We start from the raw sequence: 21820 nt of genomic DNA, 5'->3' as shown, positions 1-21820 counted from the left end.
TGTCACATCAGGAAGGCTGGATGGATCATGGTTCATGTGGGGCAGTAGTAACCAAGCCTGCTTGCTGGTCAGAATCACTTTTTTGAATTTATAGATCCCTGGGTTCCACTCCCAGAGATTCTTTTTTTTTTTTAATGTTTATTTATTTTTGAGAGAGATACAGAGAACGAGTGGGGGACGGACAGAGACAGAGAGGGAGACACAGAATCCAAAACAGTCTCGGGCTCTGAGCAGTCAGGCTCCAAGCCCTGAGCTGCCAGCACAGAGCCTGACGCAGGGCTTAAACTCCGGAACGGTGATATCATGGCCTGAGCTGAAGTTGGACGCCCAACTGACTGAGCCACCCAGGCGCACCTCCACTCCCAGAGATTCTAATTCTGTTGGTCTGGTGTGGGACTCTGGAAATTTTGTATTTTTATCAAGCTTTCCAGGAGATCACGATAATTAGCCAGACTGGGAAACAGCTTTCCCAAAGGGCATAGGATCTAGTGGAAAAGACAAACGGTTAAAACCAAGCCAGTCACCAGGCTGTACATTAAATCACCAGAACTTAGTCATCCTGCACAACTGAAACTTTGTGCCCTTTGGCCAACATCTCCATTTCTGACACTGCTCAGCCCCTGGCAACCGCTGTAGTTAATAACACTGGATTGTATACTTGAAATTTGCTAAGAGAAAAGACTTTAAGTGTTCACACACACACACACACACACACACACACACAAGGTTTATGTGAGGTGATGGAGATGTTAATTAGCTTGATTGTGGTAACCATTTCACAAAGTATGTATGTATCAAAACATCACGTTGTGTACCTTAAATATATACAATTTTTACTTGTCAATTATACTTCAATATAAGCAGTGGTTTTGGCAGACCTGCAAGTTTAAATGATCATTTGATTGCAATTGGGAAAACAGATTAAAGGAGAAGTAGCAGGAAGTGAATTCAGAGGTTGTTTATTGAATTATACTTCAACAAACAAGGGGGAAACTGAGTCAGGGTGGTATGGCCATAAGAAGGGCATGTGAGGTGCTATGAATGGTCCGGCCTCAGTGAGGTGTGGAGGTCTCACAGAGGGGGTGAGATCAGATCCTGAAAGAGAGAATGGACTGTGCTGTCAGCAGGGGAGTTGAGGGAGGGAAAGGAGAGGTAGGTTGAGGTTAAGTGGGAGGCTCTTGAAATGCTGGCTAAGGAGTTTGGACTTTAGCACAAAGGCAATGGAGACTCATCAAACGTTTTTAAGCAGGGCAGTAACTTGCTAAGAACTTGTCTTAGTAACTGAGTAAAACAACCCTGGCAGCCCTGTGGAGAATGCACTCTACAGATGTTAGGGATTGTCTTTGTTAAAACTATGATTATGCAAACAGCCTGATTTGGAAAATATACCCCTATGTGATCCTCCATTCTGTTCAAGGTGAGTGGAAGTACAAATAATAGTGTGGTCAAAGTGATGAAATATTGGGAAAAACACAGCAGCAAATTTGCCTCATGCCCTGTCTCAAGGTAAATACCTTTAAAGTTGTAGCTTTTTATTTTGAAATTAATTAGCACTTTTCCTTTAATAACCTTGCAGAGATATAGACTGAAAAATAGCAAAATCTTGAATTGCGCCAATTTAGAGGTGAGCTCAGCTGCTCAAAAAATGCTTTACTGAATTTAAACCACAGCTTTATATTTGCCAATGAGTAGTAATAAAAGATCCTTTTGTCTGTTGGACAAATGATTATTAGTGAAGGAAGAAATTAGAACACAAAGTGTATTTTTCACAAAGCAATTCAAAGTTAAAACTGTGAAGAGCCCTTGACTTCCAGCCCAGTACCCAAGTCCTTGTGCTGTTTATGATACAGACAAGCTGAAATGGGTGTGCCCAGCCAGGAGACACAATGGCACTTGGAGGCTTTGCATGAGAGCTATCATAAATGGAGAGGAGAAGGGAGAGGAAGAGAGACACTGGTTAGAAAGACTTACTGTCCTAGTCATCAGATGAGATGGGCAACACCCAAAGACTGCTGGGTAAATTGGAGGGTTACTTTCAGGTGGGCCCCTCCCCCAGCACGATAAGCACTGCTAAAGTGCAAGGGAGGCATGGAGCCAGGCCTCTCCAGACCACCACAGCAAGGATGGAAGAAGAAGGAGGAGCTCCAGTCAATCCCCTCAGCCCCTGCTTCGCCAATATGCTCCTTGAGAACATACAGATTCCAAAGGAAAACAATAGGATTCTCTCACACCAGGCATCTTATATTAGCTTAGAAAATAATGAGTTTTCTTTGAATAATAAAAAATGGCATTTTTTTCCAATTACAAAAATATACATATTTATGGTAAAAATTTAGAAAAGCAAAAGCTTATAAAAATTACCCAAAGCCCCCCACCCAACAATAAACACTGTTAATATTTTAAAAACTTGTTGCCAGATTTTTTACCTCAATATCCGGGATTTGTTGTCTCGCTGCTTCAAAGAATGAAGAGGTGGATGCAGAATAAAATGAGCTGCAGGCAAAAGTTTATTAGAGTATAAGCTTAGAAAGTAAGAATAGTATGAAAGCTCTCTTTACAGAGAGGGGGCATTCGAAAGTGAATACCGATGGACTTCAAGCTGTATTACAAAGCTGTAATAATCAAGACAGTATGGTACTGGCACAAGAACAGACACACAGATCAATGGAATAGAACACAGAAGCCAGAAATGGACCCACAAACATATGGCCAACTAATCTTTGACAAAGCAGTAAAGAATATCCAATGGAATGAAGACAGTCTCTTCAGCAAGTGGTGCTGGGAAAACTGGACAGCGACATGCAGAAAAATGAACCTTCTTATACTTTCTTATACCATACACAAAAATAAACTCAAAATGGATGAAAGACCTAAATGTAACACAGGATGACATCAAAATCCTCAAGGAGAAAGCAGGCAAAAACCTCTCTGACCTTGGCCGCAGCAACTTCTTACTCAACATGTCTCCAGAGGCAAGGGAAACAAAAGCAAAAGTGAACTATTGGGACCTCATCAAAATAAAAACTTCTGCACAGCGAAGGAAACCATCAGCAAAACTGAAAGGCAACCGACAGAATGGGAGAAGATATTTGCAAATGACATATCAGATAAAGGGTTAGTATCCACAATCTACAAAGAACTTAGCAAACTCAACACCCAAAAAACAAATAATTCAGTGAAGAAGTGGGCAAAAGACATGAATAGACACTCCTCCAAAGAAGACATCCAGATGGCCAACCAACACATCAAAAAAATGCTCAACATCACTCATCATCAGGGAAATACAAATAAAACCACAATGAGATACCACCTTATACCTGTCAGAATGGCTCACATTAACAACTCAGGCAACAACAGATGTTGGTGAGGATGTGGACAAAGAGGATCTCTTTTGCATCGTTGGTGGGAATGCAAACTGGTGCAGCCACCCTGGGAAATAGTATGGAGGTTCCTCAAAAAATTAAAAATAGAACTGCCCTATGACCCAGGAATTGCACTACTAGGTATTTATCCAAGGGATACAGGGATGCTGTCTTGAAGGGGCACATTCACCCCAATGTTTATAGCAGCTCTATCAACAATAGCCAAAGTATGGAAAGGTCCCAAATGTCCATCAACAGATGAATGGATAAAGAAGAGGTGGTATATATATACAACGGAGTATTACTCGGCAATCAAAAAGAATGAAATCTTGCCGTTCACAACTACGTGGATGGAACTGGAGGGTATTATGCTAAGTGAAATTAGTCAGTCAGAGAAAGACAAATATCATATGATTTTACTCATAGGAGGCTTTTAAGATACAAAACAGATGAATATAAGGGAAGGGAAGCAAAAATAATATAAAAACAGGGAGGGGGACAAAAACATAAGAGACTCTTAAATATGGAGAACAAACAGAGGGTTGCTGGAGCAGTTGTGGGAGGGGGTTGGGCTAAATGGGTAAGGGGCATTAAGGAATCTACTCCTGAAATCATTGTTGCACTATATGCTAACTAACTTGGATGTAAATTAAAAAGATAAATTAAATAAGGGCACCTGGGTGGTTCAGTCGGTTAAGTGTCTGACTTTGGCTCAGGTCATGATCTCATGGTTCGTGAGTTTGAGCCCCGCATCAGGCTCTGTGCTGACAGCTCAGACCCTGCAGCCTGTTTCGGATTCTGTCTCTGGCTCTCTCTGCCCATCGCCGGCTTGTTTTTCTAAAATAAATAAACATTAAAAAAAATTAAAAATTAAAATTAAAATTAAAAATTGAATAAAAATTTAAAAAAAAAAAAGAAAGAAAGTAAATACCAAGGACTTTAGGCAAGGGTCTTTGTTTTAAAGGGCTTTTGGTCATTCCCCTTCACCTCCTCCTTGTTCCTTCTTAGGGTCTACTCTTAGTGGCTAGGTAACTCTAAATGACTAGTCATTCCTTTTTGATTAACTAGTTTCTATTGTATGAGAGGTGGTCTACTGCCATAACTTTCCTTCTGGGTTCTACATTTTTTATGGTCTACTTATTTTTATTCAGGTCTTTTGTTTGTCAAATTCCTGAGGGACCCTGAGGGGGAATAGGTGGTGTCTGTTACATTCTTAAGAAGAACTTTACACCTGAGGGAGTTTGCCTGAGGTCAGACATTCCCAGAAGAAGTGTTTTAAAATTTGTGTTTTTCCTCACCCAGAAATCTTTAAGCCCTAGGCTCTCCCTTTCTGCCTACTGAATTCTATCATTCCCTATCACACTATCAAACATCTCTCTATTCATATAAACTAAAAAAGATAGTTTTTCAAAAGTGGACTCTTGTCACAAATAATTTTTGTAAGCTATTTTTCCATTCAACAATATGTTTTGGGCATCCAAAAATTGACAATTACAGTTATACATCCTCTTTTTGTCAGCTGCATAATATTTGGATGTGTAGGGGACAAGGGCAGGCTGCCCCAAGATGGGCCACTTCAGCATGAACATTATTTTGACTTAAAAGCAATCAAACCCAGCAGATTCAGGAAAACATCTTTACCTCCCCCTCAACTGCCTGCCTATGTCAGGATGAGACCTATTAACAGAGATTCCTCTTTACCTAAGAACTTAACTATATAAGAACAACCTTTGTTTTCTAGACATCTCCTTTCACCTTCCTACTAATGGCCTTCCTCCCCTTTGTATCCATAGACCCTGCCCCTCTCCTTAGCTCATATAAACATGTTGCCTGTCTTTGGAATTTCCATGTCTGTGTGGATTCCCCACATGTACACTGTTAAATATGATTTTCTCCTGTTAATCTGTCTCATATCAAATTGATTCTTAGTCAAGCTAGAAGGATCTTCAAGTGTGTAAGAAATGCTTTCTCTCCAACAAATGAAACTAATTCATTTAAACAATTCTCTTTTGATAGACTTTCTACTTTTCACTACAATAAGCAACATTCCAATAAATATAATCTATCTATCTAAATGGATAGCTTGGGGGGTTTTTGGCTTTCTTGGGGCTTTTTTGCTGTTCTTTTGTTTGTTTTTGCATGTGTGTCCAATTATCTGTATAGGATAAACTCTAAGAAGAGGATCACCCATAAAGTCGATACGTCCTGCCTCACAGCCACCTCCCTGCTCACCTCCAATAGCAGAGCTATGGGTTTTGCCTGACAAGCCACTGACCCGCACCCTTAGAAAACAGGCTGTATCTGCAGGGGAGATGCAGATCTTCAACTCACCTTTCATGTGAAAAAAGGAGAGCTAACTCCACACCGCAGCCCATCACACAATCCTGGCAAATCAAAGAAGTACCAGAGATCAGCTCAGGAAGGCCCATGATTCAGATGGGTCCAGAGAGAGGCGGGGCTGGGGCCTGGCCTGGAACTATAGGGTCTGTCAACACTAAAGCCTGGAGCTTCTGTCAGTCACCACAGGGAGAGTGTTCTCCAAGAATGAAGCCAATACAGAGGAAAGCAAAGTTGACAGATGGTTTTATTTTGGTCCCTGGACTCTGGAGCCAGCTTTATTTCCTGTATCCTTTGATTTTTTGAGCTGATATACATATACCCTCCTTTTCCTCCCATACCCCTCAAATCACTGTAGTCTCTCTATCTCATAATTAAAAAAGTCCTTCTCAGGGCCCAGCCCCCAGTATACAGGCACTGGCCTCAGGGCCCTGACTAGGTGGCACCCTAGTGATCCTGCCCAGTTGTCTGGCCTCAGTGGCTAATCTCAAGCCTGACAAATGCCAGGAGCCTGGCTGGCCAGAGACAGGAGTACTTGGAGACAGGCAGGTCAGCAGCTGATCTGGGAAGGGACGTTCCTCCCATTCCTACACAGAGATGCCCACGGAGGCCTTTCTCACTTCCTTATATGTTTTGCAGAATAATAATCTCATTTTAAAAGGCAGGGACAGGGGGTTTATTGTCAACTAAGTATGAGAAACTCTGGACTGAAGAACTATAAACAACTTTGATTTTAAGTGTTTACTGCTGAACTTCTCAGACTCATTAACATGCTAATATGCATCAGGACTCTCCAATGGTCCCACGTGGTCTGGGCTTGGAGAGGCCAGCCAGCCCAAAAGCTGCCAGGTGAGAGTCCTGGGTTACACCTTCCAAACCGAAGACTTTAAGCAAGTCACTAACCACTCTAAGCCTCAGTTTCCTCATCTCTAAAATACCTTCTTCTTAGGGCTGCTGTGAAGATTTCATCAGCAAAGTGTTTGAACAGCACTGAAACATCAAAAGTCTGCAATAAATGTTAGCTATTAACATTTTAGCATTAAAGTCCACAGTGTACGTTTTCCATTACTGCCTTATCTTCTTGATCACCTTTCTTCTTGATCAAATGCATAGTCCCCTCCATTCTCTTTGTACTTGTGTTTATATCCCCAAGTACAACCCCAACAAGGCAGGGAGCACTATGTGCTTACTGTTTGCTACTATGGCAGGAGGCCTGTTGACAAGAAGTGATGGTGGAAGGGTGTGGTTTAAGCAGTTAGATCGAGTCTGCTGGGAGCCAAGGTCACCTTGACTTCTGACCTCCACACTGGCTTTAGCCCCTGCTGAGGTTCTTCATGTGTATACTGTGGTCACAGTGCATCTGCCAGAGGGGGGCTTCTCTTCTCAGCTGAGGTTTAATCAGGGTATTTTTCTCTTTCCTTTCTTTGTGCCTTTGGAATTTACAGTCTTAGAAATGTTTCCATTCAAAATAAAGTGGTTTTTTTTGTTTGTTTGTTTTTGTTTTTTTTATTTTGAGGGAAAGATAGAGTGTGAGCGGGGGAGGGACAGAGAGAGAGGGAGACAGAATCTGAAGCAGGCTCAGACTCTGAGCTGTCAGCACAGAGCCCAGCATGGGGCTCAAACTAGTGAACCCCAAGATCATGACCTGAGCTGATGCTCAACCAACTAAGCCACCCAGGTGCCCCTACAATGAAGTTTTTTATTAGAATAGTGCATACTGGAGTAACTGGGATAAATGGAGATATGGAGTATTCTAGATCCCACACATCCTGCTCCCTTGAGAAAGAGGCAGGTGGGTAGGATGGTGGGATGTGTATAAGTACATTGAATTTCAGAAGGGCACTTCTTGAGGTGATGACTTTAACAGATCAGATGCCCCTGCCTGTGAACTTCTGCCAAGGAGTCAGTATTTTAAATATCATTTGTTTTTGGCTGGTCCCCAAATATATAACAGTTCCTCCCAAGGAGAAATTTTTCATCTCTTTGGATACCTCCTTGAAGTTCAGGCAGCACCCCAGTGCAATAAATATGGGCTGGCTCCTTAAAAGTCCTATTCAATCCCAGGCAGGTGGTGCAGTTTTTAGAATCCTTGGGTGAGGGGGTCTCCTTACTTGATTGCAATTGGTAACGAGTATTTTCAATTTTTGTTTATTTTTCACCAGTGGCTACTATGTGGCAATCAGACCAACTGTGGTCAAAGGCTTCTTTTTTCTTTTTAAAAAAAATTTTTTTTGTAATGTTTATATATTTTTGAGAGAGATAGAATGTGAGCAGGGGAGGGGCAGAGAGAGACGGAGACAGAATCTGAAGCAGGCTCCAGGCTCTGAACTGTCAGCACAGAGCCTGACACAGGGCTCAAACTCTCGAACTGCAAGATCATCACCTAAGCCAAAGTTGGATGCTTAACTGACTGAGCCATCCATGTGCCCCAAAGGCTTTTTTTTTTTTTTTAGTTTATATATTTATTTTGAGAGATAGAGCAGGAGAGTAAATTGTGGGGTTTTTTTTTGTTTGTTTGTTTTTTGAGATAGAGAGTGATGGGGTTTTGGGGTGATGGTGGGACTCAGAACTGATGGCCAAGAAAGAATTCTTGAATAAGTCTTTGGTGCAAAAAGGTGATTTTATTAAAGCATGGGGACAGCCCCCATGGGCAGAAAGAGCTGCACTGGAGTTGTGAAGAGTGACTGGTTATATACTATGGAATTAAGGGAGGTAAAGTCAAAAGGGAAGTTTCCAAAGAGATTTTCATATGATAAAGACTCACAGATTACTGGAGGCCTAGCTATTGTCAAGCTAAGGTTGTTTTTCCCTCTAGCAAAGCATTAACATTATGACAGTAGGGAGTTCCTGGACTTTAGGCTATTGATAAGAGTGCATCTTTTTTTTTTTTTTTTTTTTATAATTGTACTAAGATATTTGTAAACTGATGGGAGACTCTTAATGGTTTAACCATCTGTTTTCTGTCCTTTCCTTTGTTTTTGGACAGCCAGGAGCTCCTGAGAAATATTACACATACCCCATCTTGTGGGAGAGGGCATGTGTGCTAGCTTGTACTTTGCCCCCAGTCTGCCTTATGCTGTCTCATCTGAGTAGGAGCAAGGGAGGGGCAGAGAGAGATAGAGAGAGAATCCCAAGCAGGTTCCACACTGCTATCATGGAGCTCAAAGTGGGGGGAACCATAAGATCCTGACCTAAGCCGAAATCAAGAGTCGGACTTAACCAACTGAATATTTAAAAATGCTTAAAAGATGTGTATACATATTAATATATTGATAAAATCTGATTGAGAAATGTAAAGTTGTTTCATTAAAAATGCATTTATTTAAATAAAAGAAAGTGAGCACATTTTTAAAAATATTTAGCAAATAACAAAACAGATGGTGCACAGATATGTCAAAACTTGTGTGCCCGGGCACTGGCACAGCAGAGGTTTGGGGCCCCTGCCCCAAAGCAGGAGCAGGAAGGGAGTCTACCCCTTGCTCTGGGCTGATGCATGTCTGTGAAAGCATCCTAGTCACTCTAGAGCATGAAACAGGTGTTGGGGAGTTGCACATGTATTTCACTATATTAAAAATTCAAATAGTATCATACACCCAGTTCAAGTGTTGAGGAATACAGTGCAAAGGAAGGCTCCCTCAGAGGCCCTACCCAGGGGCTCCACGATGCAGGAAGTTGAGTGAGTTGCAAAGGGAGGACCAGTCCTAAAGACTGAATTTACAAGGATCAACATCTTAAACATTGATTCTTTTCCTCCCCCCAGTTTATAAACTGTTTCTCTGTAAGTATTCTTCTCTTTCTCTAGTTTAAAAGGGAAAGGAAGAGAAAGCTGAACTTTTTAGACCAAGCAACTAACCTTTTTCTGCAGAATTCACTTTGCAGGCACCCTTTGTCATCAAGTTCACCAAGCCAACACTCCACAGTGCCACCTCCTGGACGTCTGTCCCAGTCAGTCTTCCCTCCTCCGCCAGTAGTGGAGACTTCAGGCAGATCCATTTCTGTTTCCAGGTCAACCACAAGTGCCCTTCTTCCCTCCAGAGTTTAATATGACACTGTTAAAAAACAAAATTCAACCAAGTGAAGTTTGAAGATCTCATTGGCTTTATTGAATGATTCATAAATTGGGCAGCATTCTACCTAGCAAGTACAGAGATACTGGAAGAGTTGTACAAATGGAAGGTTTTTTACTGGAAGGAGGACCTGGCAAGGAAGTTATTACCAAAAGAAAACAAAAGGATTGTTTCAGGCTGGGAGGAAAGACCCAGCAGGGTTTGTATCATGCAGATTACCTCACAAAGTGCTGATGAGTAAATTTCAGACCGATTGTTAAAAGGTCACATTCCTGGGACAGGTTGAAACTGTAATTAAGTCTTGGTTTGCTGGGGGTGGGGGGATAGGTTCCGTTTGGGGCTTGTTGCTTCTTTTTTAACACATATACTATCTGACTCTGAGGATTTGCTCATATACACAGCTGTGAATAGAGTCTTGGTGCAAAACAGAATCAATGACAATGACTCACAATCAGGTCAGAGCTGAACCTTCTCTTCCTGGCCTCACCCTAGGAGAGTATCCAGGTCACAACCGGGCATTGTTTACCCAGAAGCAGAGGGAAGAACTTTAAGCTTTCTTATAAGACCATTTGAAAATGAATCAGAATGCAAGGACTCCTCTTTGGGAGAATGTCAGGACTGAGCAATGTGGTGGCAGATGGGGTTGGAAATGTTTGCTGTCTGCAACAAATAAATCACAGAGTTTGGAGTTATTCTAATATTGGGATTTCCATTCAGCTTTCTTTGGTTTGCATTTGCCAGGTATGCCTTTTCCATCCCTCTATTTTCCACTGCCCTGTGTCTGACACACACTGAACATAGGATGAAACACCAGGACTCTGACATCACTCTTGTCTTTTCCACCTGCCAGCTCAGCCACAAGCACTCAGTGAAGTGCCCCCAAATGCAGCACAAAGCAGGCACCCTGTGTTGCTGAGCGGACACGTGGGGGTCCCAGAAGATGTCACCTGAATCCTCATTGACTGGTCTTTCTCCTGTCAAGTCTTTTGATTGGGAGAACATGCTAAGTGATTGAGTGTTAAAACTTCATTTAAAAAGTAAAAGAGGTTAGGGGCGCCTGGGTGGCTCAGTCAGTTGAGTGTTAGACTTCAGCTCAGGTCTTGATCTCATGGGTTTGTGAGTTCAAGCCCCGGGTCGGGCTCTGTGCTGACAGCTTGGAGCCTGGAGCCTGCAGCCTGCTTCAGATTCTGTGTGTCTCTCTCTCTGCCCCTTCCCCACTTCGTGCTCTATCTCTGTCTCAAAAATAAGTTAACGCTTAAAAAAAAAAAGTAAAAGAGGTTAACAGAGCTAACTTCTTACCAAGTGTGGCCTAATAATCATTCTCTTCCAAGACTTTTTCCAGGATTAAATTCACAGTATTATTTAGGTAAATATTTAATAATTAATAGGCAACAGTCAATATGTATCTATCCTGTGTGGAACAATAGCTGGGAGAGTGATTAACAAAGAAACAGAAATCTACAAAACCTACAAATCTGTAAGTGTTGCTTGCTGGGAATGTGACCAAGACTCAAATACAAAGTCACTATTAGTAGAGCCTGGGGATTAAGTGCATGGGCTTTGTAGTCAGGCAGATCTGAGAGCTAATCTGTCTGCCATTTATTAGACACGGTAGCTAACTTCTGTAAGCACAAGTTTCCTCACCCTCAGGATGGGGACAATAATTCTACCTCATAGGAATTTTGGAAGGATCACTTGAGAAAATGTACATGGTCTACTTTAAAATTGCAGCCTCAGTTTATCTCAGTACAACACTTGGGAGAGTGAGGAGTCAGGTCTTGCATTGAAGGGGCTGTTTTATCATGTATAACAGAGAAGGCTTGCATCCAGAATATCCTAAAAGTCATGAGATGAGCAGAGAATTGGGGGGAGCAATGAGCAAAAGAACTGAACAGGTACTTTTCAGGGGAAGACACCCAGGTAACCAATGAACATAGAAGAAGGTAGGCGTTCAACTGCACTGTATTGGGAAATGCAAAGCAAAACCATGATGGGCTGCCATACACACTCACCAGCACAGCTAGCAAGAGGATGACTGACAATACCAAGTGTTGCTGAGAGTATAGTGTGGGAATGAGAATTAATGCAGCCACTCTGGAAAATAGCTCAGCATTGTCTTCTGAAGTGGAGGATGCACACGGCCCACAGCCCAGCAATTCCATGTACATCAGGAAATGTCTGCAAGAATGTTCAATGATCATAATCTGGAATTGGCTCAGATGCTATTCAACAGTAAAGTGGATAAGTGGATTTATTTTCATGCAATGGAACGTTATATGTCAATAAAGATAAATTAATTTCTGCTGCATAAAACAATGAATCTCAAATGTGATATACAGCAAAAGAAACTGAACACAGAAGAACACATAGTGTGAGATTCCATGTTTGTGAAATTCACAAACTGCAAGACAAAACCCAACTGGGGAAAGACAAATTTAGTGATGAACAATCAAAAGGAACAGGGAAGTGATTACTTTAGATGTGAGAGTAGAGGCTACCTTTGATGGGGAACGTGGGGTTGGTGAGAAGGGAGGTACTTTCTGGAGGGCTAGCCGTGTTGTATTTCTTTTTTAATATAAGCAACATTTATATGAGTGTTTGCTTTGTGATAATTCTCTCAGATGTATATTTTTATTCTGTAAACTCTTTCTGTATGTGTGTCATATTTCACAACAACAAGGCTAAGGAAAAGAAAATGCATATAAAATCTTCAGCACTATGTTGAGTTCTCATTAAATAATGTAGTTGTGGGTTTTCTTAATGTTAATTTAGCAATGCTTCGCTAGAACTGCAAAACTAGATGAAGGACTTCAAACTGACACCTCTCTTTCTAGTAGTAAAAGCTAAGAATGAGACAGAATGTGCCCAGCCCATAGGTGCATCAGGAGATACAGCCAGAGAAGGACTTTTTCCCCTGGTGTTAACCAAACCAGCAGGCTGCAGGCAACCGTAAGGCACAGCACCTTGTGAGGTCATGTCCAGCAGAACCCAGAATTACCTAGGCTGGGTAAACAAGATTTTCTGAAGGTAGAGACAGCTGTGGGCATTTTACCAAACCTTCACTGGTGATTCTAACCTGCAGCCAGGGTTGAGAAATCTGTACCCGGCCTGAGGTGGAGAATGGCAGCTGCTGCCACAGGAGCATCTGCTGCTCCCAAGGATAATAGATACCCCAGAGATGGAGCAAAAGAGCCTGCAGCAGATACCATGCTCTCAAGGAATTTTGTGTGGCAGGCTGAGATGAGTAGTGAGGGGTGGGGGGAGAGCTGGTCCCCAACTCTGCCTCCTCCGGGTGACGAGTTGACCAAAGTTTGTTTCTTAAGGCATCAGAGCTTCTGTGTTCACAAGTAGTACCTTATGTCCCCTTCAATGCTTGATACTGGAATTAATTTTTCAGAGAAGGGTATAGGCATCCCTCAGGTTCAACATTATCCTGTGTAACAGCCCATATACTGGATGCACAGACATAAGTTGTTGAAAATGTGATTTTCAGACCTCCTAAGAAATTTTGACTTTTTAACTACTAAAAAAGTTATAAGCTATTTCAATGCTGTAGCAATACCCAAAAATGTCAACTTACATATTTATGAGTCTTTCCCAATACACATGTGCCTCTAGAGACAAAAGACATGAATGAAGAAATGAAATGAAGATAAGAGAAACTGAGCTTACCTGGGGGATGTGGCCCGGAAAGGATCCAGAGAACACCAGGGCAGCGTAGGTACGTCTCTGCACCTGCCATGAGTACAGCCTTTGTGTACAGCAACTCTGTTCAAATCTGATGCAAACACCTCGAGTTAGCATCAGCCTCCACAGGTTAGGGGGCATGGTACCCAACAAGACTGTCCCCACTAAGATGCCAGCCACAAGTTCAGGGATCCCCAGGCCATCTGCACTTCTGACCAAATGACAACAAGTCCAGGAGGTTCCCATTCCCAACTCTCCACCTTTGTTTCACTAATTCACTAGATCAACTCAAGGAGTTCAGGAAATCACTGTACTTAAAAACACAGTTTTTAAGATTTTAAGATTGAATAAAAGACTCAAATCAGGGCAGGACAAATGAAAAGATACATAGGGCAAGGTCTGAAAGAGTCATAAACACAGAGCTTCCATGCCCTCTCCCCAGGGAATGAGGGCACATCACCTTCCCAGCACATCAATATATTCACCAATCAGGAAGCTCTACCAAACTTCAGTGTCCAGAATTTTTACTGGGATTTTGCCACATAGCCATGATTGATGGAATCGTTGGTCATATGATTGAACTCTATATCAAGCTTCTCTCTCCTCCTAGGAGGTCAGGCTGGCTCAAAGCGCCAAACCTGCAATCACATGGCTGGCCTTTCTGGTGACCAGCCTCCATTCTGAGTCATCTTAAGATAAACTCTGGTGCAATCCAAGAGGCTTATGAGTAACGAATTCCTATTACCCAGGAAATTCCTAGGAGTTAGTCTCATTCCTAGGAATGAAGGACAAAGGCCAGGCAAATTCCTTATATAACAAGCTTCATACTTTAGGACACCATGTTGTAGAAGAGGTAAAAGAGGATAGTTACATTACAAAGACTGAGCTTTTGTCTAAGAGCCATGCGTAAGGGAATACTTAAACCAACCCTGATATGGAATGGGACTTTAGATAGACCAAATGGTCAAATTCAAAATGTTCTTTGTAAACCAAAATACTGTTTGTTAGCTGACAAGTTCAAAATGTACTGCCAGTCCACAAATTGTAGGCTCAGGGGGAAGATCAAAGCAGTTTCAAGGTTATGGAACTGACTAGCATCAACCAAATTTACCAAAGAATTTATATAAATCCGAGTAACAATGTAGCAATTTACAACAAGGACTGTTTTGATTAGGTGATGGAGAATGATTGTACCAGTTTTTTGGTAATTCTTCCACCTACAGCAAAGCCAACATTCAGAGATAAATTAAATAAGAGAATTGTGCTTGGTGAGTATGGAACTGGAACAAAGGCAAACCCCCATGTATTCTCACCTTTTGACCCTCTTTCCTACACTCCAGATGTACTATCACCCTTCTGTTTTCATAGTAGAATCTTTCCTTGGTCATGCTTATAATATTTGTTTATATGTAACCCTTACTTGCATCCTATTATATTTTTTCAAGGACACATAAAGGTCATCTTAATTGACATTTGTCAGCCAAGATTTAACAAGTTTCCCTCAGTACATATTTGCACTAAACCGTAAGGCTTATCTCATACTCATATCCACTTTTAAATCAGTTATGACCAGTAACTTCTGGAGCATCAATTTCTGATTTTTACCCCAGAATTTGGCCTGTACACCTTTGTATACCATGGAAGAATTTGGTCTTTGAGTATAATTCAAATTTGCCATTCAAGCCAGCCAGTGTTTACTTCTCCAGGCATGTGTGACTAATCATAGGCACTTATTACATGGTTAGTTGCCTAAGTGGTATGTCCTAAAGCTAGAGCCTTTTAAAATGTTGTTTTCTTGACATTTGGTTGTCCAATTGAAGCCTTTACATATCTTTCATCAGCAGAGCATGAATAAAGAGTGGAGTTACTTCAGAATGAGTCTGAGACAGTCCCAGGATTATGGAGAGGCTAGAGAGGCAGGAAGGAGAGAAGCTCAAAAATACAATGTTACTTCTGCCTGGATTGATCTCCAATGTGCACGTTTTTTTATTTTCCAAAATCATTAAATGAAAAGGCAGCTGTTCCAAGGATTCAAGCCCATGACTAGACATGACACTTTGCTTCAGTCATTCATTGCCAGCATCTGCTTGATATGCTGACATTTCAGAAGCCTTCATGATGGTTCATCCTTGGATCTAAAGGACTAGAGTTGGACACACAGATGGCATCCCAGCTGTGTATACACAACCCTGTTTTATCTGCCACCCACACCACATACAGTTTTGTCAAGATTCTGTCACAATGCCAATGTAGCTTCTTTGGGAGCAGCCATTAGAAGAAGAAATTGTTTTTGTCAGCTGCCCAGTGGAGCAGGCCAGCCTGCTGAATGAAGCAGACTGGGCGTTCCATCTGTTTTCTCTTGGGAGTGGTCATGATACTTCTCATGAAGTATCTCAGTGGTGTGAGGCATGTGACAGATATGCCTCAGGGAACAGCACTGTGCTGCGAGCCAGGTAGTAACACCAAAGACTGTCAGAAATCAGTGTGGGCCTCGGTGAACCCTGGGTCAATGCCCATGTGGAGGAGCTCTTGTACTGGCAGCAGCAAAGCTCCTAAGGCCCACAGACTCATCATATCAAAAACAAGAACTGTGATCCACCTCTCCAAACACCTTCTCTCTGTGCTTCCTGTCCCAGTCATCAGCACCACCATCTATCAAGAAACCAGAAATCTCTCCTGGGTCACCTTCCCTCACCTCTCAGCAACCCATCGAGTTCAGCCATATGCCCTCTGAATTTTCTCAAATCTATCCACTTTTCTCCATCCCTAATGCCCTAGTTCAACTGGCATTGGGTATCTCCCTCCTGAAAAACTCTGACAGCTCCCTAACTGATCATCTTCATCTGCTGCCCCTCTGCTTGGTCTCCACCCTAGCCCAGGGTGATTTTTATTTATTTATTTTTTTTTAATTTGAGAGAGAAAGAGCACAAGCAGGAAGGGAAGGGCAGAGAGAGAGGGAAAGAGCTGTAAGCAGGCTCCAGGCTCAGCGCAGAGCCCGACTCTGGTTCGGTCCCATAGACCCTGGGATCATGACTTGAGCTGAAATCAAGAGTCAGATGTTCAACTGACTGAGCCACCCAGGCACCCCGAGGGTAATTTTTTAAAATACAAATACATCACTGCCCTGATGAAAGTCTCCACAATCTCCCACTGGTTTCAGGACACAGATCATCAATATTCAGGTTTGATGCCTCTGCTTGCAACTCCACCTTCATCTTGGGCCACCTACCACCTCCCTCAAATCTTGACAGACCAGCTTTGCTGGCTTTGCTCTCAAATGTCTCACTAGACATGTCTACCAGCTCTTCCTTCTGCTTGCAGCAGAACCTTCTCAACACCATCCCCCTCTGTTTTATTATCGTAAAATAGACACAACATAAAATGTACCATTTCAACCATTTTAAGTATACAGCTGAATAGCATTAAATACATTTGTGTTGTCATGCAAAAATACAGAACATGTCACTAGTTGCATGTCAGTCTTACACAGGGACTATGCTAATCTTCACTGTATTGTTCCAGTTCTAGTCTATGTGCTGCTGAAGTGAGTACTCACCCTCTTCTGACTATCAAGTCTGACCCATCCTGCAGATCTTAGCTTGAGTCACTTATTCAGGGAAGCCTTCCAAGACCAGGCCCATCCCTTGTCACACAACCCCTTGACTGCACAGTACCCAGCATGAGTGACATGATTGTCTGATTGGTGTCTGCTCCCCTCACTAGATTGTGAGTGAGCTCCATTAGGGCAGAACTCAGGACGTAGAGGAGTGGTAGGCACATAGTAGCTCAGAGCATCCTAGTTAAATGAGTAAGTGAATGAATGAATCAATGAAACAATGAAGAAATGTAATTCTACCCACAGTAAAGACCACCTTGGCACTATTGTAGAAAACAATAAAATTCTGCATTGTCTTAAACTCCATTCCAGAGTAGGATCTTGGCTTCAGCTTTGGAGAGGGTTTTTTGTTTTGGGTTTTTTTTCCCTTTTCTCAAATAGAAAAATTACTAATTTGGGCTTTACCTCTCATAAAAAAAGAAAATACATGGTAGTCTTTAAATAGTGTGTTTTCCTTTCATTCTATTTATTGAGGTTTTAAAACAACTGAGTCTAGTGTTAGAGCTCTGCAGCAGTTTGTAATTTCTAAAAACTAATGTAAAGTAGAGCTTATTTGGCACAAGTCTGCAAGACACTAAGCATGATCCTGCCCCACAATATCTGCACAGAAGCCCCTACCATCCATCAGGCAACCAGTGGGGTCTGGAGATGGCTTCCCTTGGAACCTGAGGTTGTCTGCACCCACCAAGTTCACAGAAAACTCGTCATGCTCACCTCCAGGAAGCCCTGCTGTGGGCCAGAAATAGCAGATCTAGGCTTTCATGGGACCAAGGACTCCAACCCCGAGTTACAGCAAGGACAGCTGATACACACATTACCCTTCACACTTTATGTGTTATTCATAACACCAGGAGCTAGGGATCAACATCATCATCAACAACAGTATCCTAATTTTACAGATGAGGGGAAAACATTCAGAGGTCAAGCAGCTGGTCCAATATCTCTCAGTTGGGGCTTTTTCTTTTCATTTCATTTTGCTCTATATGACATTAACTGCTGCACTTTCAGAGGCAACTTCTATTATAATGGAACCCTTGAAGTGGTATAAACAAAGATTCTCTGGCCACTGTGCACTTGGACAAAGCCATAGAAAGTAGAAAGAAATGTGGCCTATGATTATAAAGCCCTTGAATATGACTGAACACTTAGCACTGATTGTACACTCTGGTTTTTCAATGTGTGTTGACTCACTGGCTGATGAAAAGTCTGAGAAGAGGTATCACATAGTGATCAAGACTGCCTGGTAACACACAAAACCCTAAAAAGCTCTGGGCCCAAGAACTGTCCCCCAGGCTCTGAGTCCACTGTAGAGTGTCCTTGTGCAGACACAGGCTGGGAGCTGGTTCCTGTCCTGGCTTTCTGCCGTTTCACTTTATCTTGGGGGAAAAGCTAGAATGCTCTCTGCCTCCAGGCATAGCATCTGGTAGGCAGGTCCCCCGGGGTTTCCTCTAAATCCTGACTGTCCCCACCCTCTTCATGGAGAACGTGGTAAAGAGCACACTAATCTCTCGGATCAAAGCAAGAACGAAATGCATAACGCTCCCACTGCAAGATCAGAGCGTGCTTAGATAACCCCGTGGGCTCTTGGCTGAGGAGGCGATGAGAGAGAGGCGCCTGTCCTGAGGTCACAGACTGAAACCCTCTGACACCTGTCCTTTTGCCACCACCACCCCTGTCCAGCCTTGGCACCACTGAGCCAAAGTTTCCAGTGACCAAAAATGTCCCTCAGTCTGGCATGTCCCATCTCCCCATTAGGTTTTCCTTTTTTTGTATCTACAAATCTGCCTTTCATCACCTCTGCCTCGTGTTCTCCTCAGCACCACACTCCCTGTGACCCTCACCTCCTCTTCCCTTGGCCACAGCTCATTTCTTTTCATGTCCACTGTCAGAACTCCAACTGGAGCTGAATGTGAGTGACTTAGCTTCATTAACATAGCAATGTGTACTTACATCCCTCAATCCTTTATCATCTACTTCCATCTTATGTTTTCCAAAGTTCCTTTGTTTAACAAAGAAATCTTTCCAGAGTTCCTTCATCTTACTCAAGTAAGATGGTCTCACTTCCACTTAATGCAGAAAGGTCTTCAAATTTGGGGATGGGGATCATGTTATTTTCATGATTTTTAGAAGTTACCATCACTATTGTTACTATGATTATGATTAAGCATTAATTCCCACTGTGATTCCTACTTATAAAATTCTCTCCTAATATAAAAAGCTTCTGTTTTTGTATTTCCTGAAATAAAGGGTTTTATGGTTGAATCTTAACTTTGTCAGCCTAAGAACAATTTCCACTCACCGCATATTACCATCCATACCTGTTCATTTTCTCCCTAAGGTGTGTGTTCTCACACAAGGACACATTGTGTGTATAAAAGGCACCAAGAACATGCCTGTGGTCAAGGAGAACAACACCCTGCTTGTTCAGGTATTTATTCCTGTTCTTTTAACTTTTCCTTGCTTTTCAGAAAAAATTAATGCTCTGAGAAAACCACAAGTAGTTGTAGAGAAAAATACTAATGATTTATTGAGGGGAAATTCTTACAATATCCATCATCAAGTGCTTATTTGCTCTTAGTACTTACAGTTTAAATCATTTAAAATTATTCATGATCATGTATTTTGAAGTGCTCATTTAACAAACTTACTGTTGAAATTATGGAATGGAAAGGCTGCAGAAGAGGCATTGAAGACGGACACACTGAGTTGGAAACATCTGTGCAGTTTTCTTCTGCTAATGTCAAAAGGGCTAATCTGAAAGCCCTTTTGCAAAGGGGCTACAAACCATAGCATCATGCTGAGAGTTAAATTTCTTAGTTCACTGAAAGCAAAATGAATGATTGCCATGCATTGCTATGTGTGATCATTCAGTGTGTGTAGGAGGATTTGTGTCTTGTAACAACAACAAACTAACTAACTCTGGAAGCTGAAGATGAGGGGCCCATAAGCACAAGTAGCTGGCTAGGGAAGCAGCTGTGGTGATGTTAGGCATTGTCCTAACCAGACATTTATCATTGAGTGAGTATCAACCTGACTTCTTGATGCTTCAAAAGTATAAACAAGATGATTTATAGGGACTTGAAATCTCGTTTGTAAGAACAAAATTAGTATAATGAGCCCAACATGCAACTGGTTAGAGGCTAAGAAGTTTTCCTGAATACGGGGCAGTTTCCTTCTACTTCTTTCTCATTATTTCACTTTGCCAAGTATGGTCCTCCATTTTTGTGCCTTGATTTGCTACTATGGAAAAATTCCCCCCAAAATAACTTTATTATGATGCTCTCATTCTTACTCAGTAATTTGTTCTCTTACCTATCACCCCTATAGAAAACCTATTCTGAACATGTGGAGACTTTGTACTTATTGGGGGTCCAAAAGTGGGAAGAGACAACTAGAAATTTAATAACATAGTATTATTGCTAGCCCTTTTTACTATCAGGCCTAAATATGTTCTAATTTAAATAATGCCTTATACACAGCACTCAATACTGGTTTTCCAGATTAGAACATAAGATATAAACAAACATTTCAATCATTTATAGTTGTGAAGTATACCCTTCAAATGTAACCACTAACCCTGAAGACAGATATTATCTATCGCTATATAACAAATTACCCCAAAATTTACTGGTTTAAAATAACAATAAACATTAATATCTCTTACAGTTTTGTGGGAGCAGCTTAATCAAGTGGTTCTGCCTCCAGATCTCTCACAAGGTTGTGGTCAAAATGCAGATCAGGGCTTCAGGAATCTGATGGTTTCAAAGGCTGGAAGACCTACGTGCATACTGGCCAATTCACAATGCTGGCAAGTTGGTACTGGTTGTTGGTTTGAGTCCTCATTTCCACACCATGTGTGTTCTCCTCAAGGCTGCTTGAATGTCTCCATAACATAATGGCTGGCTCCCTACAGAGCAAACAGATTCTAAGAGAGAGAAGTTAGTGGAACCTACATCTTTTTATGACCTAGAATTGGACATCAACACAGCATCACTTCTGTTCATTAGAAGTGAGTCACCATGTCCTATCCACATTGCAGGGGCAAGGAATTAAGCTCCACATGTTGAAGAGAAGAGTGTCAAATAATTTGCAGTCCTGTTTTTAAAATATCATTGGTTATATGGGGTGCCTGGGTAGTTCAGTCAGTTGGCATCCAACTCTTGATTTTGGCCAGGTTATGATCTCGCAGTTCATGAGCTCGAGCCCCAAATTGGGCTTCTTGCTGACAGCACGGAGCCTGCTAAGAATTCTCTCCCTCTCTCTGTCTGCCCCTCCCTTGCTTGCACGTGCTTGCCCTCTCTCTCTCTCTCTCAAAATAAATCAACATTTTTAAAAAGTATCAGTGAGGGGTGCCTGGGTGGCTCAGTCTGTTAAGCAAGCGTCCGACTTCGGCTCAGGTCATGATCTCGCGGTCCGTGAGTTCAAGCCCCACGTCAGGCTCTGTGCTGACAGCTCAGAGCCTGGAACCTATTTCAGATTCTGTGTCTCCCTCTCTCTCTGACCCTCCCCTGTTCATGCTCTGTCTCTCTCTGTCTCAAAAATAAATAAACGTTAAAAAAAATTTTTTAAAAAGTATCAGTGTTATAGATAAATGTAAATTATCTTTAAATCCTTATAGCTTATTTTGAGGTATAATTTATATAAAGTAAAATTCATAAATCTTAAGTGGACAGCTGAGTGACTTTTTATATGAGTATATACCCATGTAATCAACCATCTAGATAAAAATATATAACATTTTCAGTTCCTTA

General features: G+C 41.9%; 1 long non-coding RNA gene and 1 other non-coding gene across 2 annotated transcripts in view; both read right to left on the bottom strand.

Annotated features, from left to right (window-relative positions):
* The window catches only part of LOC109260767 (uncharacterized), a 35012-nt gene extending 14005 nt beyond the window's left edge, over positions 1 to 21007 (bottom strand). Inside the window, exons 1-3 of the long non-coding RNA XR_002077146.2 lie at positions 20734 to 21007; positions 13439 to 13544; positions 9553 to 9748 (exon numbers count right to left, since the gene is read on the bottom strand). This is a non-coding gene — a long non-coding RNA (uncharacterized LOC109260767). The remainder of the gene's footprint in view (positions 1 to 9552; positions 9749 to 13438; positions 13545 to 20733) is intronic.
* Positions 16900 to 17005, bottom strand: LOC128778702 (U6 spliceosomal RNA). Its single transcript, XR_008424432.1, has one exon. It is a non-coding gene; the product is annotated as a U6 spliceosomal RNA (small nuclear RNA).
* Positions 21008 to 21820: the final 813 nt, after the last annotated feature.

The sequence above is a fragment of the Panthera pardus genome, unplaced genomic scaffold, assembly GCF_024362965.1.
Source record: "Panthera pardus isolate Hobbes unplaced genomic scaffold, ASM2436296v1 HiC_scaffold_20, whole genome shotgun sequence".
NCBI classification, from domain to species: Eukaryota; Metazoa; Chordata; class Mammalia; order Carnivora; family Felidae; genus Panthera; species Panthera pardus.
Note: the sequence above shows the minus strand (reverse complement) of the source record. Positions and strands in the feature narration are given on the sequence as shown.